Below are 14,200 nucleotides of genomic sequence, written 5' to 3'. Positions count from 1 at the left end.
AGCATATAAGGTATTCCTTGATTCCTTCCTTTGTCCTGGGTTTTGGAGATGTTTTGTAAAATAAAAATTAGTTTTACTTCTTTGACCAACTATCATTTACTCTGATTATGTATCATATTTTACACTAGCATTAAAGTATCTTATTTTTGTTATCATGAATTAAGTATTTCATTCACACATTTTCCAGATATAATTTGTAATTGGAAGTGTTTTAAATAAGAAACAGCATATAACCTGCCAGATATTTAACTATGCCGTGTCTCATAGTGAAATGAAAAAGCAGTAACTGAAATAACTCTTGTCTAGTTATTCATTACATTGACTGAAATAACTCTTGTCTAGTTATTCATTACATTCAATATATTACAAATCTTATTTGCTGTTTTATTTTTGTTCAATTATCATATATTAACAGGCTCAGAAGGGTAAGATCTACATTTGAAGTACAATTTGACACTGAAACTTAGGTGAATTTTCTCAATCTTATTCCATGCACTGAATAAATTTGGGCCCTCAGATGACCAGATATTTTACAGCTTCTTGGTGTAAACTTCAAAGACTCGTTAGTTACTCTGCAACACAGTTGAAGAAGCCTGATTATGACTTGAGCACCAGTTATTATAAGAAAATAACTGCAGATGCTGGTACAAATCGAAGATATTTATTCACAAAATGCTGGAGTAACAGCAGGTCAGGTAGCATCTCAGGAGAAAAGGAATGGGTGACGTTTCGGGTCGAGACCCTTCTTCAGCACCAGTTATTTCTCGTTCATTGACGAACTGTCCAAATACTTCTGGGTGAGGTGTGGCAGAGCAGGAAGCTTATTCAGGTGTTGACACTAGAAACTGCAGATGCTGGAATCTTGGGGTCAGGACCTTTCTTCAGACAGACTGGACGGACTCCTATATATCGGCAAGATCAAGCGCAGACTGGGCTATTGTTTCGCTGAACACCTTCGCTCAGTTTGCCTTAGCTTGTGTGATCTCCCGTTTGCCAAACACTCTAACTCTCATTCCCATACTGTCCTTTCTGTCCTGTACCTCCTCCATGAGTGAGGTCAAATGCAAATTGGAGGAACAGCACCTCATATTTCGCTTGGGCAGCTTACAACCCAGCAGTATTTGTTTTGATCTCTCTAACTTCATGTAACCCTTGCATTCCCTCTCTCTGTCCCTCCCCCACCCTAGTTGTCGTGTTAGTTTCACTGTCCTGAGTTTCAGTCTGTATAACTCATCACCAATCCCACTGCCAACAATGGCCATTTGCTCCACCTTTCCTTGATCATTGTTACTTTTTGCATATCATTCAAAAATCTCTCTATATCACTGTCTATATCTCTTTTCCCTTTACTGGGTCTGAAGAGGGGTCTCAACCTGAAATGTCACATTCCATTTCTCCAAAGATGCTGCCTGACCTACTGAGTTACTCCAGCTTCTTGTGTGTCCCTTTTTCACTGATTGGAGAAGGAGGAAAAAAGCTGGAAAAGATATGTGGGATGGGACAAAGCCTGATAAGTGACTGTTGAATACAAGTGGGAGATGCTGTTTCGCAGATGGGTGGGGTAAGTGAAAAAGTTTAGAGGTTGAAACCAGACAAAAGTGTCCGATAAGGAAAGAAGAGGGGTGAAATGTAAAGTCAGAGGGAGGGATATGGGTGGAATAGGACAGAGAAGAGTGGAAGGGGAAGAGTGGGTTGTGTGCAAAGAGAAAAAAAAAGGATTTTAGTGATGGGATATAAGCACATGAAGAGGAAAGGAGCAGGATGACTAGACTGGTGGGAGAAATGTGGGCCCACTGGGATGGGGAGGAAGGAAAGAAAGAGGAAGCAGGAGTATTGCTTGAAATTGGAGAATTCTATGTTCATACTGTTGGATTACAAGGTACCCCAGTGAAGTATGAGGTAGTCTTACAGGTTGCTGTCTCATTTTGGCAATGGAGAAGGCCAAGGACTGAAAGGTTGATATGGAAACAAAAAGGGGACTTAAAATGTTTATCAAACAGGAACTACAGTGAAGCTTGGTGTGCAAAGCACAAGCATTCGGTAAAATGGTCGACTGGTGTACACTTGATCTCGCTGATGTAAAGGATGCCACATCAAGAACACTGAATGCAATCGATGAGGTTGGAAGAGATGCACTGTCATGAACCTCTCAACTGGAATGGCTGCTGAAGAATGTTTTAACTGGAACATATAAACATTTTGAAATGAAGTTATGAATGTTGGCAGCAAATTTGAGCCAAAGCCTTCCAATTTGCTAATAGAATGTTTCTTTCCTAAATAGATTAGATGGCCTGTGAATTGTACAGCTGTATCCCAAAAAATGGCAGACTTTACTGATTGCATATCTTTACTGAATGTACATAATCTATAAGATAATGAAGCACTGAGAATCTACCTTTGTTGTTTGATATATAAAGCTGTTAAATATAATCAAATGATAAGGGGCTAGTAACGTTCTGTTACAGGAATTTGCATCCATACTGTAATTACCCAAGTCACTTGATTTTAAGGAGACACAAGGAACTGCAGATGCTGGAATCCTGGGCAAAACGACAAAATGCAGTTACTCCAGCACTGACTCTTTTAATCTAGATGGTTTCCACATATAATTGAAGCAACCTATAGAAATTAAATCCGAGGTTCTTGAGTCAAAAGACATTTCCCACTGGATGCGTCGAGGTCAGGATGTGATAATAAACGCCAACAGAATGTTTATGTTAAAACTGAAGGTTTGATAACGCCCTCAGGTACACATCATTGTGTGACTGAGTGCGAGGGACGCGGGGCTGACCAGCCCCCGGGGCACCCCGTCGGCCGCTGTCCGGAGAAGGCGCTCGGCAACTCGGGGTCTGCATCGAAATGCTAGGCCAATCAAGGACGGTTTTTTTAAAAAAGCACAGCCCCTCCATTTTGTTTGGTGGGGCCGGGGCTGGTCCCTGATTGTGGGGGTTTGGGGCCGAGTGATCCACCCGCCTCCTCTCCACTGACACTCTGGGGCCGTGTGTATCCCTCCGCCGGGGAGACGGACGGTCCCGGACCGTATCCCTCCGCCGGGGAGACAGCGAGTTCCGGACTATTTCCCTCCGCTGGGGCGAGAGAGAGTGAGCCTCGGACAATCCCTCCGCCGGGGAGACAGAGTCCCGCTCTTCCTCGGTAACCCCCGCCCTACACCAGGTCTACATTCACAACCTGACCCTTGGGCATCAGCAGAGCAGGGAGGCTGCACTAAACCACGGCATCCAGCTGCTATTGACCGCCTGCCCTCTGCGCCCCAACAAACATGTCGCCTCGGCCTCCTCAGTGACTACGTGACTGCTTGGATGGACCTGCTCTTGGCAGGTTGTTATCACCGTGAACAATACAATTATACATAAGGTGTCATCAAATCAGATCAGCAGTAAAATATTAATGAGTGGTTATTTTATTAGAAATGATGGATTTCATTGAGAACAACATGCAATTGACGAGTTTATTTATGATTTCATGTTAACGTAACATTGATTGCCCCGTCTGCGAGAGTGGCAGTGCCGCCTCTGTGCCGAGCGCAACGATCTCCCCGATTCAAACCAAAGCGGTAGGAAGGCGGGGCCTCGTCTTCTGGCTCTGATTGACAGCAGGAGGAGCCCGTCAGGCATCGTTGCTCAAATTACACGTTGACAACGACGAGCACAGCTGACCAATGGGCGTAGAGGGAAGGCGGGACTGTGGCCGTGGTTCGCGACGGACGGCGGGCGGTTTGCCGCGGTGGGTTGTGGGGGCTAGAGTTTGCTTGTCAGCAGCTGGCGTTGGGGGTGGGGATGAAACGGACTACAACTCCCGCAAGACCGTGCGCGTCAAACACATGCGCAGTCTGGCGTCACCGCTGATATATAAAGGCCACCTCGGGCGGCAGCAACAGCAGTTGAGGGGAGAGGTTGTGAGGGGCGGTCTGCCAGGCGCCAGTGGCGCGTCAAGTTAAAAAGGACGATTTAAAATAAACCAAGCTCCAGCTTAGCACTCGGACATGAGTGGGCCAGTGGTATCTGAGGTGGCGGCCGGGGTCGGGGATGGACAGCCGCCTGCTGTTGCCCCGGGCTCGGTGGCCGGAGCGCAGGCCGAGCCAGTCCGTGACAGCAGAGGGCGGGCGCCGCTGCGTCCCCTCCGCGGCTGCGCGGGGGCAGAGCCCGGCGTCCCGGCGCAAGGAGGAGGAGGGAGCGGAGGAGGAGGAGGCGGCGGCGGCGGCGGAGGGGGAGGAGGAGGAGGAGGAGGAGGAGGCAAGAGGAAGCACCGGAGGAGGCCGTCGAAGAAGAAGCGGCGCTGGAAGCCGTACTTCAAGCTGTCGTGGGAGGAGAAGAAGCAGCTGGATGAGAGGGAGAGCGTGCGGGCGGCCAAGACCCGCGCCGAGATGTTCGCCAAAGGCTTCACCGTGGCTCCCTACAACACCACCCAGTTCCTGATGGAGGAACACAACCAGGAGGAGCCCGACCTCAACACCGGCGTCTGCCCCAAGCGCCTCAGCAAGTCGGACGAGACGAGCGAGGAGGAAGAGCTGGACGAGGAGGATCAGGACAGCGGCAGCGACGGCATGGGGGGCAACGGCAGCGAGTTCCTGCAGAGGGACTTCTCCGAGACTTACGAGAAGTATCACGCCGAGACCCTGCAGAACATGAGCAAGCAGGAGCTGATCCGAGAGTACCTGGAGCTGGAGAAGTGCCTGTCCAGGCTGGAGGACGAGAACAACCGGCTGAGATGCCGCCTGGAAGGGAAGAAGGTGGCCCGCGGTGGCGAACTGATGGAAAACAAGCTGCGGGAACTGGAAGCGGAGGTTGAAAGACTGAGAGCCCAAAATCTGGAGCTCCAGCAAGAAAATGAACAGTATAAACGGAAAAAGACACTGTCAGAAAATGACTGAAATCTGTATAAAAACAATATTTTTAGTCTGTACAGATTCTAATACTGTTGTATATTTCAAACTATGAAATTGGCTTATTTTGAAGTTGGGGTAACCCTCTTTTTCCCCCCTTTTTACATTTTTAGCATCTGCCTTTGCAGAGAGTTGGAAATAACTTTAACTTGTGTTTTATACAAGTCTTTCCCCAGTCACATTTTGCCACATGGTGTAATTTGAACCAAAACTCTAGGCAGGTAGAGGTGGTGTATTCTCTACACTTTTTAATGAAATGGATTTAAATTTGGGGATGTGATTGCCTTTTTACCAGAATGTTGAGTTGCTTTCTGTCAGTTTATTGTAAATGTAAATTTTCTGAATTGTTGCCAAATGTACAATGTCCTCCGTTCAGGAGAAGACCTATATGAGCCATTACCTTATGGCTTTTTTAATGCATGAGTTTTCAACAGCTGTTGTAGCCAGAGGGTGATGAACCCTCTTGTTAGTCAGAATTTTACTACTTCTGTACTTCAAAAGCAGTTGACGGTTTTAATCACTTTTTAGTATTGGTCTGTACCATTCAATTGATCAGAGGAGCATTGACTCTAATCCTGTGTAAAGCACTCTTTTTCTTGTGCAAGCCCTCAAATGTGTAGCTATATTTTTATTTCACTGATCCACCTTTACTCAATCTGTTCCATTTGTTGTGGGAGTTGTATGGAAACGGCCTGCTGGTACATCAGAAACTCGCAAGTAATCAGTGTAATTGTTTCAAATTTCTGTTAATTAAATGTGGCAACATCTTAACTGTACTTCCCCAAAAAAACCTGGGTGACAGTATTGAGATTGAGTTTAAATTTGTAAAAAAAACAAAATGTACCTTTTTCGTGGCACTAAACAAATTTAAAATAATAAAATTAGTGTCTTTAAAATGTATTTTGTGTTTAATTCCGAACATAATTTGGGAGGTTCCATGTTTTTTCAGTTCACATTTGTGGGAATTCTGAGTTGACATTGGTACTCTGGAATAATTGTAATCATAGATTTAACGTGGGAAAGATGTGTAATTCTGTAGAAATACCAGTTTGAGCACATTGAAGCAATAATGGGACTATTTGGCTTTGCAGTTTCTTTATAAAATCAGCAATTGGCACCAATCATTTTTCCCTTTTTTCTAAACCATTTTATGGGTGAGTAATTTTATGGTGCCACACCCATCAGTGGCTTATCTCCGATGAAACTATCCCACTACATTGAGATTTTGTTTCCAGGTCCTGCATGGGTGATGATGCGTATGATGAGTGCATGGAGACATTTGACAAGACAGAATTGTAGCTTTTGGGGGGGGGGGGGGGGTAGAAAACACCTGGGTTTTGAAACTGCTCAAATTAGCACAACAATTAAATAAATATTTCTTGAAAGATCTTGCGAGAACCAACGTTATCTCATTCATTCATGAGCCAGAATCAATATCTTCCATTTTGTGCAATGAAATTTCATTTCTCTCTGGGTAGGATGAGTTTTCTCTGGGGGGTCACTAACGCAGGTGTTGTGACAAAACCTTGATTCAAACATGTTTGCAGACTTAAGAAATAAACCTGCTGAATTTCATTTTGATTGCAGGTGAATTTCTTGTTCCGTGAAGCTAGTGCTGAGAATTTTAGATATTTTGTGTACACATCTAACATTGTAGGACTCAAACCCACTCAACATGAAAAAGTAGACTGTTTTGGGTCAGGACCCTTCTAAAGACCTCTGACCCAAAATGTCATTTGTCCATTCCCTCCACAGATGCTGCCTGAACTGCTGAGTTTTGCCACCACTTTGGTTTGCATTTATTTACTCTTGGTTGTCACAGTTCTTTGAATGATCTGGTGACATGCCAAGGCTCCTGGCCAAGCTGCATTTTGTCTGTTTCTGTTTTGGGGGGTTGCCCTCTATTTGATGGCTGCTTACTTTAGGACCAGGTTAGGTGCATGATTTTTTTTAAAGTGTTCATAAATATAAGTCATGGAATGAAAATGTGAAATGCTTGGTGTTTTCCAAAGCTGATTATATAAAAAGATTGAAACACAAGGACCAATAGTTGCTGGAATCTTGAGTAAAATCAAAGTGCCGGTGTATCTCAGCAGATCAGGCAGCGTTGTGGACAGATGACTGGTTCCTTCAGACTCCGCTGAAGTGTCCTGAACTGAATCATCTGTCGATTTCTCACCCCAGATGCTCCTGACCTATTGAATTACTCCAGCACTTTGTTTTTAATTTAAGGTAATGATTTACAAATTAGTGTTCCTTAAATGTGAATCTAACTTGTATATAATGGTAACATTTAGCAATTCAATATTGCATAGTCGGGATAACATTTGTATCTGTTTAATTGATTGCATTTATAAATGTTGACTTAATTGGCGAGAAGAAACTATATTTTCCATTTTTAATTTGCAGCTTATGTTTTGCATTAAGATCCAGAGTGCTGGATATTAATAAATATTGACAAATGTGACTAGCTTGTGTGAGTTGGTCCAAAGGGCTCATTTCTGTGCTGAATGGCTGACTTAGTTGACTTGACTGTTTTTGTTATGCAAAATACCAATGACTAACTCAGTTACAGGGTTCTGGAGCAAGATATGGTTGAATATTAGGAAACGTGGGATCTCAAATGTTGGTTTCTCTAACTGGATTATGTGATATTTCTCTTCCCCCTCTGCTGCAGATACATTCATTCTGTTAAATCTACAGACTGAGGTAAGAATTATTTTATTGGGTGCAGCAAATATTTGGCTTTTTGTTGGATGCAAATAGTCAAGTGAAATGAATCTCTGGGTGGGTTACTTCTAAATGAATTAGTTGAATCTTTTTTCATTGTGTACATGAACATTTTTTTGACATTGGAGACACAAGGAACTCCAAATGCCTGAATCTTGAGCAAAATAAAGTGTTGGGCGATCTTGGCAGGTCCGGCAGCATCTGTGGAGAGAATATTCAGGCAATGTTTCTGGTTGGGACCCTTCAGACTTCTCACCCAAAATGTCATCTGTCCATTTGCTCCACAAATTCTGGGTGACCTGAGTTTTGCCAGCACTTTGTTTTGCTTGTATTTAGTCTTGACTATCATAGTTTATTGGTCAAGTACGAAAGCTGCATTTTGATTGTCTTCTGTTTTGGGAGTTTTGCTCATTTTGAATTTGAAGTGTTATAGACAATTCCAAAATAACTTTTTTTTAATCAGAGATTGATGTTTTAATAAAGGCAATCATTTGTAATTTTACAGATTCCAACATAACTAATAAAGGTACATTGGTTGGACAAGTCAAACAAAGTAATAAACTTATTATGGAGGGAGTTCAGAGCAGAGGACCAAGGTGTTCAGAGGCTTGTGCTCCCAGTCGAAAGCATGCTGAAGTAGGTGTGGAGGTTGCCATTTGAAACAAAGATGTGGAGCTTGGGCTACAAGGAGTGCAAGTAATGGGTTAGCAAACAATAAATATATTGAATTTAATGTATTAAGAAAACAAGTTACTACAGAAAAATAATGACACCTGGAGGCGTAAAGCTACCAGTCAAAGATTTTTAAAGGTAGTTGAACAACATAATTGTCAATAGAATTGATTACACCTTTGGCAAAGAAGGGTGAGGAGTACTGAGTTCCAGAGTGATGGTGGTATTGAGACTAAGTGGTGGATTTTTATATTCTTTGGAGGGTGGGACGGGTGGTGTCGTTTGTGACTGAGGGAGGTTGCAGTCAGAGCTTTGAGATGCATACTTCTACTGATTTGCAAGCACTTCGGGTTGGGAAAACTGTCCACTAAACCTTGCACTTGTCCAACGGGCTCATTTATTTCTAAGCAGCGGACAACTTGGTAAGTAGAAAGAAGTGTCCTTATTTAATTACTGTATTTAAGTATCTGATTGCTAAAACTCATTAGAGCAATTACAATCTATCTTTTAAAATTTTAACTTATTTGTTTTATTTTCAGTTTTAAAAATATTTAAGACATTCACAATTATTGTTGAAGCACTAAGTTTAAAGTGCTATAAACTTGTAAGCAAGATTTTACTGGATGCAAAATTATTCTGGCGGTGGTCCGTCAGAAGGTGGGGGCACTTCAAGCTTCTGCACCTAGATTGGATCGATTGCATCACCTTAGACAGAGCTGGCTGAGTCTCGAAGTACATAGTGACGGCCTAGTCTGATAGATAATGAATGCCAAACTACCTGTAGCAGATGCATCTGTCATGATTGCATTAGTAGAAATAACCACTGAACTGACTTTGTGGAAACTATGTCCTGTCTTCACACCATAGACACCTTCATATTTTGTGTCACTAAGGATGTGCTAAATGCAATAATTTAGCTTGGTTTAGAGATTCAGAATGGAAACAGATCCTTTGGCCAACCGAGTACATGCCAACCATCGTTCATACTAGTTCTGTTATCCCACTTGTCCATCTCTTACATGCTGGGGCAATTTACAGAGGCAATTCACCTACAAACCTGCATGTCTTTGGGATGTAAGTGGAAATGGCAGGACCCAGAAGAAACTAACCTGGTCACAGGGGGAACGTGCAAACTCCACACAGAGCACCCGGGCCCAGGTTCGAAACAGTGATGCTAAATAGAACACAGCCTTGCCTACTCCCATGTGATAATACTATGCACTCTGTACCTCTTCAGTATGCATTAGATTGTAACAAATGAGCATACCTGAGATTCAGTGGTTGTGGAGGATAAGTGATTATTGTACTCCTTACCATGATAGATTGAAAGACTTAGTCAATGATTTAGAGTCACAGTGATACAGTGTGGAAGCAGGCTCTTCGGTTCAACTTGCCCACACATATCCCAGCTACACGTCCCACCCAGCAGCATTTGGTCCGTACCCAGAACTGAACCCAATACTCTAAATGTGGCCTCACCAACGTCTTGTATTACTGCAACATGACGTCCCAACTTCTATACTCAGTACTCTGAGGCCAAAAGCCTTTTTGACTACCCAATCGACTTGTGACTCCACCTTCAGGGAGCTATGCACCTGCACTTCTAGAGCCCTCAAATGCAACACGACCCAGAGCCATACCATTCATTGTGTAGGTCCTGCCCAGGTTGGACTTCCCAAAATGCAACACCTCACATTTTTCTGCATTCAATTCCATCAACCATTCCTCAGCCCCTTGGCCAATTGATCAAGATCCTGCTGCAATTTTTCACAACCATCTTCACTATTTACAAAACCGCCCACTTTTGTATCATCAGCAAACTTGCTAATCTTGCCGTGTATGTTCTCATCCAAATCATTGATATGGATGACAAACAGTAACGGGCCTCTCTACAACTCAAACTTCCAGTGGTTAATATATAAGCTGGTCCAAATCATTTCTCTAGCTAGAAAAACAAGGCCTAGTCCTATCTGGAAATGAGAAAATATTGAGACAGAAATTATATGATCGCCACAATTTGTGAAAAAATATTTCTCTATAATTAGAGAAATATTTATATCCTCTCTTGAAATGGGTTCAAAATATGAGATGCATAGATAAGGTAGACAATTGGAACCTTTTACCCAGAATGGAAATATCAAACACTGGAGGGCATAGCTTTAAAGTGAGTGGAACAAAGTTTAAAGGAGATGTGCAGAGCACATTTTGTTTAAGAGGGTGGTGGGTGCCTGGAATGTGCTGCTGGAGGTGGTAGTGGAGGCAGTTACAATAGTGACATTTAAGAAACTGATATATGGATATGCAGGGAATGGAGGAAGGGATATGGATTATGTGCAGGCAGATAAAAGTCTTGACATCATATTTGGCACCAACATTGTGGACAGAAGGGCCTGTTCCTGTGCTGTGCTGTTCAATGTGCTATGATAAAACTTGAATGAGAAGATTTGCAAACAATCAAAACAATTCCTTAGTAGGTAGGTAGCTTGTTCACCTGCAGACTTGGATTAATTTCCTGCCCATGGACTTGTAGATGAAGTGGCTATTGCAAAGCCTTTTAAATGAATTTACAAATTGTCTGAGTGCTGAGTAGAAGACGGGCATTCTTAAGTCATTTAATGAGTCAGTAACCGTGGCGGATCTAGAGGCAAGACATCAATGGAGCTTCCAATGAACTCTAAGCATCCTCATCATCGGCATCCCAACCTGGTCCCTTCGCATAGATGCCGTGATTGAGAAAGCACATCAATGTATTTACTTTTTGGTGTCACAGAGAAGATTTGGCAGGCCCACGAGGATTCTCTCAAACTAGGCAGCATCACTGGAGAGAAGGAATGCGTGACATTTCGAGGGCGAAAGTTTCAGTCTGAAGGAGGGTCTTGATCCAAAACGTCACCCATTCCTTCTCTCCAGAGATGCTGCCTGTCCCGCTGAGTTGCTCCAGCATTTTGTGCCTATTTTCAATTTAAACCAGCATCTGCAGTTCTTTCAGATAGGAAGGATTTACCTTGTTCGGAGGGGGAGCAGTGAGAGAGGATGTTGCTGAACCTTCGTCGGAGAAAGAAGTTCAGAGGGGGAGTAGTGAGAGCCTTCTGGCTGAAGAAGGGTCTCGACCCGAAACGTCACCCATTCCTTCTCCATGGATGCTGCCTGACCTGCTGAGTTACTCCAACATTTTGTGTTTACCTTCGATAGGAAGGATTTGGTGGGTAATGGGTCAAATGCAAGCAGAGCCTGCTTCCATGCTGTATCGCTCTATGACTAATAGTTTTTAAGTGTCAGAGTCAATTTGGAAGTTGGAGTGTGCTATCCATTTTCAGAATTAGCCATCTGGAAAACTGCTGGAATATTTGAATCAGCATGTGATTGTCTTTTCCATTCTAGAAATAAAGAAATCTGCACAAGAAGAAAGAAGTTGCTATATCAGAGATCCTTAATGTATTTTGACTTCATTCAATGGATTGAGTATGCCCTGTCATAGTGTCAGACATCATGGAAACAGGCCCTTTGGCCCAACTTGCCCATGCTGACCAAGCTGCCCCATCTGCATCAAGCTGGACCAGTCCCACCTTTTCATTAATTAAAACAGAATTAGGCCCATCAAATCTACTCCACTATTCAATCATGGCTGATCTACCTTCCCCCTCAAGCCCATTCTCCTGCCTTCTCCCCATAACTCCTGACACCCATACTCATCAAGAATCTGTCAATCTCTGCCTTAAAAGCATCCATTAACTTGGCCTCCAAAGCTTTCTGTGGCAATAAATTCCACAGAATTACCACCCTCTGCCCATATCCCTCTAAACCTTTTCTATCCATAATCAAAAAGTGAAGGTCTCTATTTTGATATTAGCACTGCAGTTCAGTTTCGACTGAAAACAGATTCTTGAGCTTTACAAGTTTTTCTTCTACATTAAAGAATATAAATATTTCAAACTAGAGCTGAGAATGCAACTCATTTTTAATTAAAAACGCTTGTCTGCCATTTGAGAAAATCTAGACTAGCTTTCTATAAAGGACAAGGAAAGTGATTCTTTTTGATTGTAGAGGCATACTTTCCAGTCAGTCAGCAGTACAAATGAAACATAAAATATGGTTTTGATTAGAAATGCAAGTTTTAAAAAGTTTGCCAAAATATTGTCATAGGACTGCCATTGACTAAAGATGATCACATTTGATTATTTTCCCTTGTGTTTTTTAACATTGTCTTCTAAGATTTTTTAATTATATTTTCTCCCAATTTAAACATTCATGATAGCCAGAGACGATCTCCAGGGTTGTGGTGTCCATCTAGTCTGTAAGAATGAGTGCATAAACCTGACTCGAAGACCATTCTCTCTCTCCATTCTCGCCAATCCCTTGCCACCAAGTTTATTGTATTCAAGGTGTAGGAAGGACCTGCAGATGTTGGTTTAAACCAAAGATAGACGCAAAAAACTGGAGTAACTCAGCAAGTCAGGCAGACGGGTCTGAAGAAGGGTCCCGACCCGAAATGTCACCTATTCCTTTTCTCCAGAGATGCTTCCTGACCCGCTGAGTTACTCCAGCTTTTTGTGTCTATCTTCTCGTATTCAATGTTTCTCCTGTGTTCCTTGTGCGCGAATTTCCACACCCGCGAAATATACCGGAAGAGATAGCCAGGACACCGGGCGCTCCGTGGATAGTTGTCGGCGCGAACAGGCGTCGCAGGCGGAGGAGAAACAGGAAGCAAAAGCGAGGATGCCGGTCCGGTATACTTGCCAAGCTAAAGAGACAGCCACACAAACCACCGCTACCCAGCATGTTTCTCACCAACGCCAGATCCATCATCAACAAAATGGACGAACTAAAACTACAGATATCAGCAAACAAACTCGTGGAGGACTGTTGCATTCTCTTAGTAACAGAGACATGGCTTCATCCACTTATCCCAGGCGGAGCCATTGAGCTAGCCGGGCGTACAGCGTTTCGTTGGGACAGAAACATCGACTCCGGTAAGAGCAAGGGGGGGGGGGGTTATGCATTTATGTGCACAACAGCTGGTGCACTAACATCCAAATCATAGATAGCCACTGTTCTCCTGATCTGGAGTCCCTAACAGTTAAATGCAGGCCTTTTTACCTTCCTCGCGAATTTACAGGGGTTATAGTAACAGCAGTCTACATCCCACCGAATGCTAACGCTAGCACAGCTTTAGGCTACCTGCTCGGTGCAATAAACTCACAACAGAGCACATATCCAGAAGCAGCCCACATCATAGCCGGGGACTTCAACCATGCAGACCTAAAGTCAGTTCTCCCGAAACTTGAACAACACATAAGATGTGCTACCAGGGGGAAAAACACACTAGACAAGGTTTACTCAAATATTAAGAAGGGTTTCAGGTCAGCACCACTACCACACCTGGGGCAGTCAGATCACCTGTCCATATTCCTAACTCCAGCATACACCCCACTCAGGAGGAAAGCTCCAGTCACCATAAAGACTGTTAAGACATGGCCTGAAGGAGCTTCCTCGCAGCTGCAGGATTGCTTCGAAAGGACCAACTGGGATATTTTTGAGGATCAGGACTTGGAGGAGTACACATCAACTGTACTTTGCTACATCCAAAACTGTGTTGACAATGTCACCGTCGACAAACGCATCCGGTTGTACCCCAATCAAAAACCCTGGATGACAAAGGAAGTCAGGTCTCTCCTCAAGGACCGTAACACCGCCTTCAGGTCTAGTGATAGAGCTCTATACAGTGCTGCTAGAACCAACCTGAAGAGAGGCATCAAGGATGCCAAAGCGTCCTACAAGAGGAAGATTGAGGACCACTTTTCCAACAATGACCCACGGCGGGTATGGCAAGGCATCCAGCACATCACCAACTACAAGACCAGCAACCGCACGACTGCCGACGGCGACGCCTCGCTG

General features: G+C 43.5%; 1 long non-coding RNA gene and 1 pseudogene across 2 annotated transcripts in view; one reads left to right on the top strand and one right to left on the bottom strand.

The window, feature by feature from the left end:
- The first annotated feature begins 3,885 nt into the window (after positions 1–3,885).
- On the top strand, positions 3,886–6,200 carry LOC144607675 (protein HEXIM1-like; annotated as a pseudogene).
- Positions 6,201–8,109: 1,909 nt separating this feature from the next.
- Positions 8,110–14,200, bottom strand: part of LOC144607686 (uncharacterized) — a 28,883-nt gene continuing 22,792 nt past the window's right edge. For both annotated transcript variants that reach the window (XR_013549128.1, XR_013549127.1), the window contains exon 5: positions 8,110–8,314. This is a non-coding gene — a long non-coding RNA (uncharacterized LOC144607686). The remainder of the gene's footprint in view (positions 8,315–14,200) is intronic.

The sequence above is a fragment of the Rhinoraja longicauda genome, chromosome 29 (assembly GCF_053455715.1).
Source record: "Rhinoraja longicauda isolate Sanriku21f chromosome 29, sRhiLon1.1, whole genome shotgun sequence".
Lineage (NCBI taxonomy): Eukaryota > Metazoa > Chordata > Chondrichthyes > Rajiformes > Arhynchobatidae > Rhinoraja > Rhinoraja longicauda.
The sequence above is the reverse complement of the archived record's forward strand: the minus strand, read 5'-3'. Positions and strand labels throughout refer to the sequence as shown.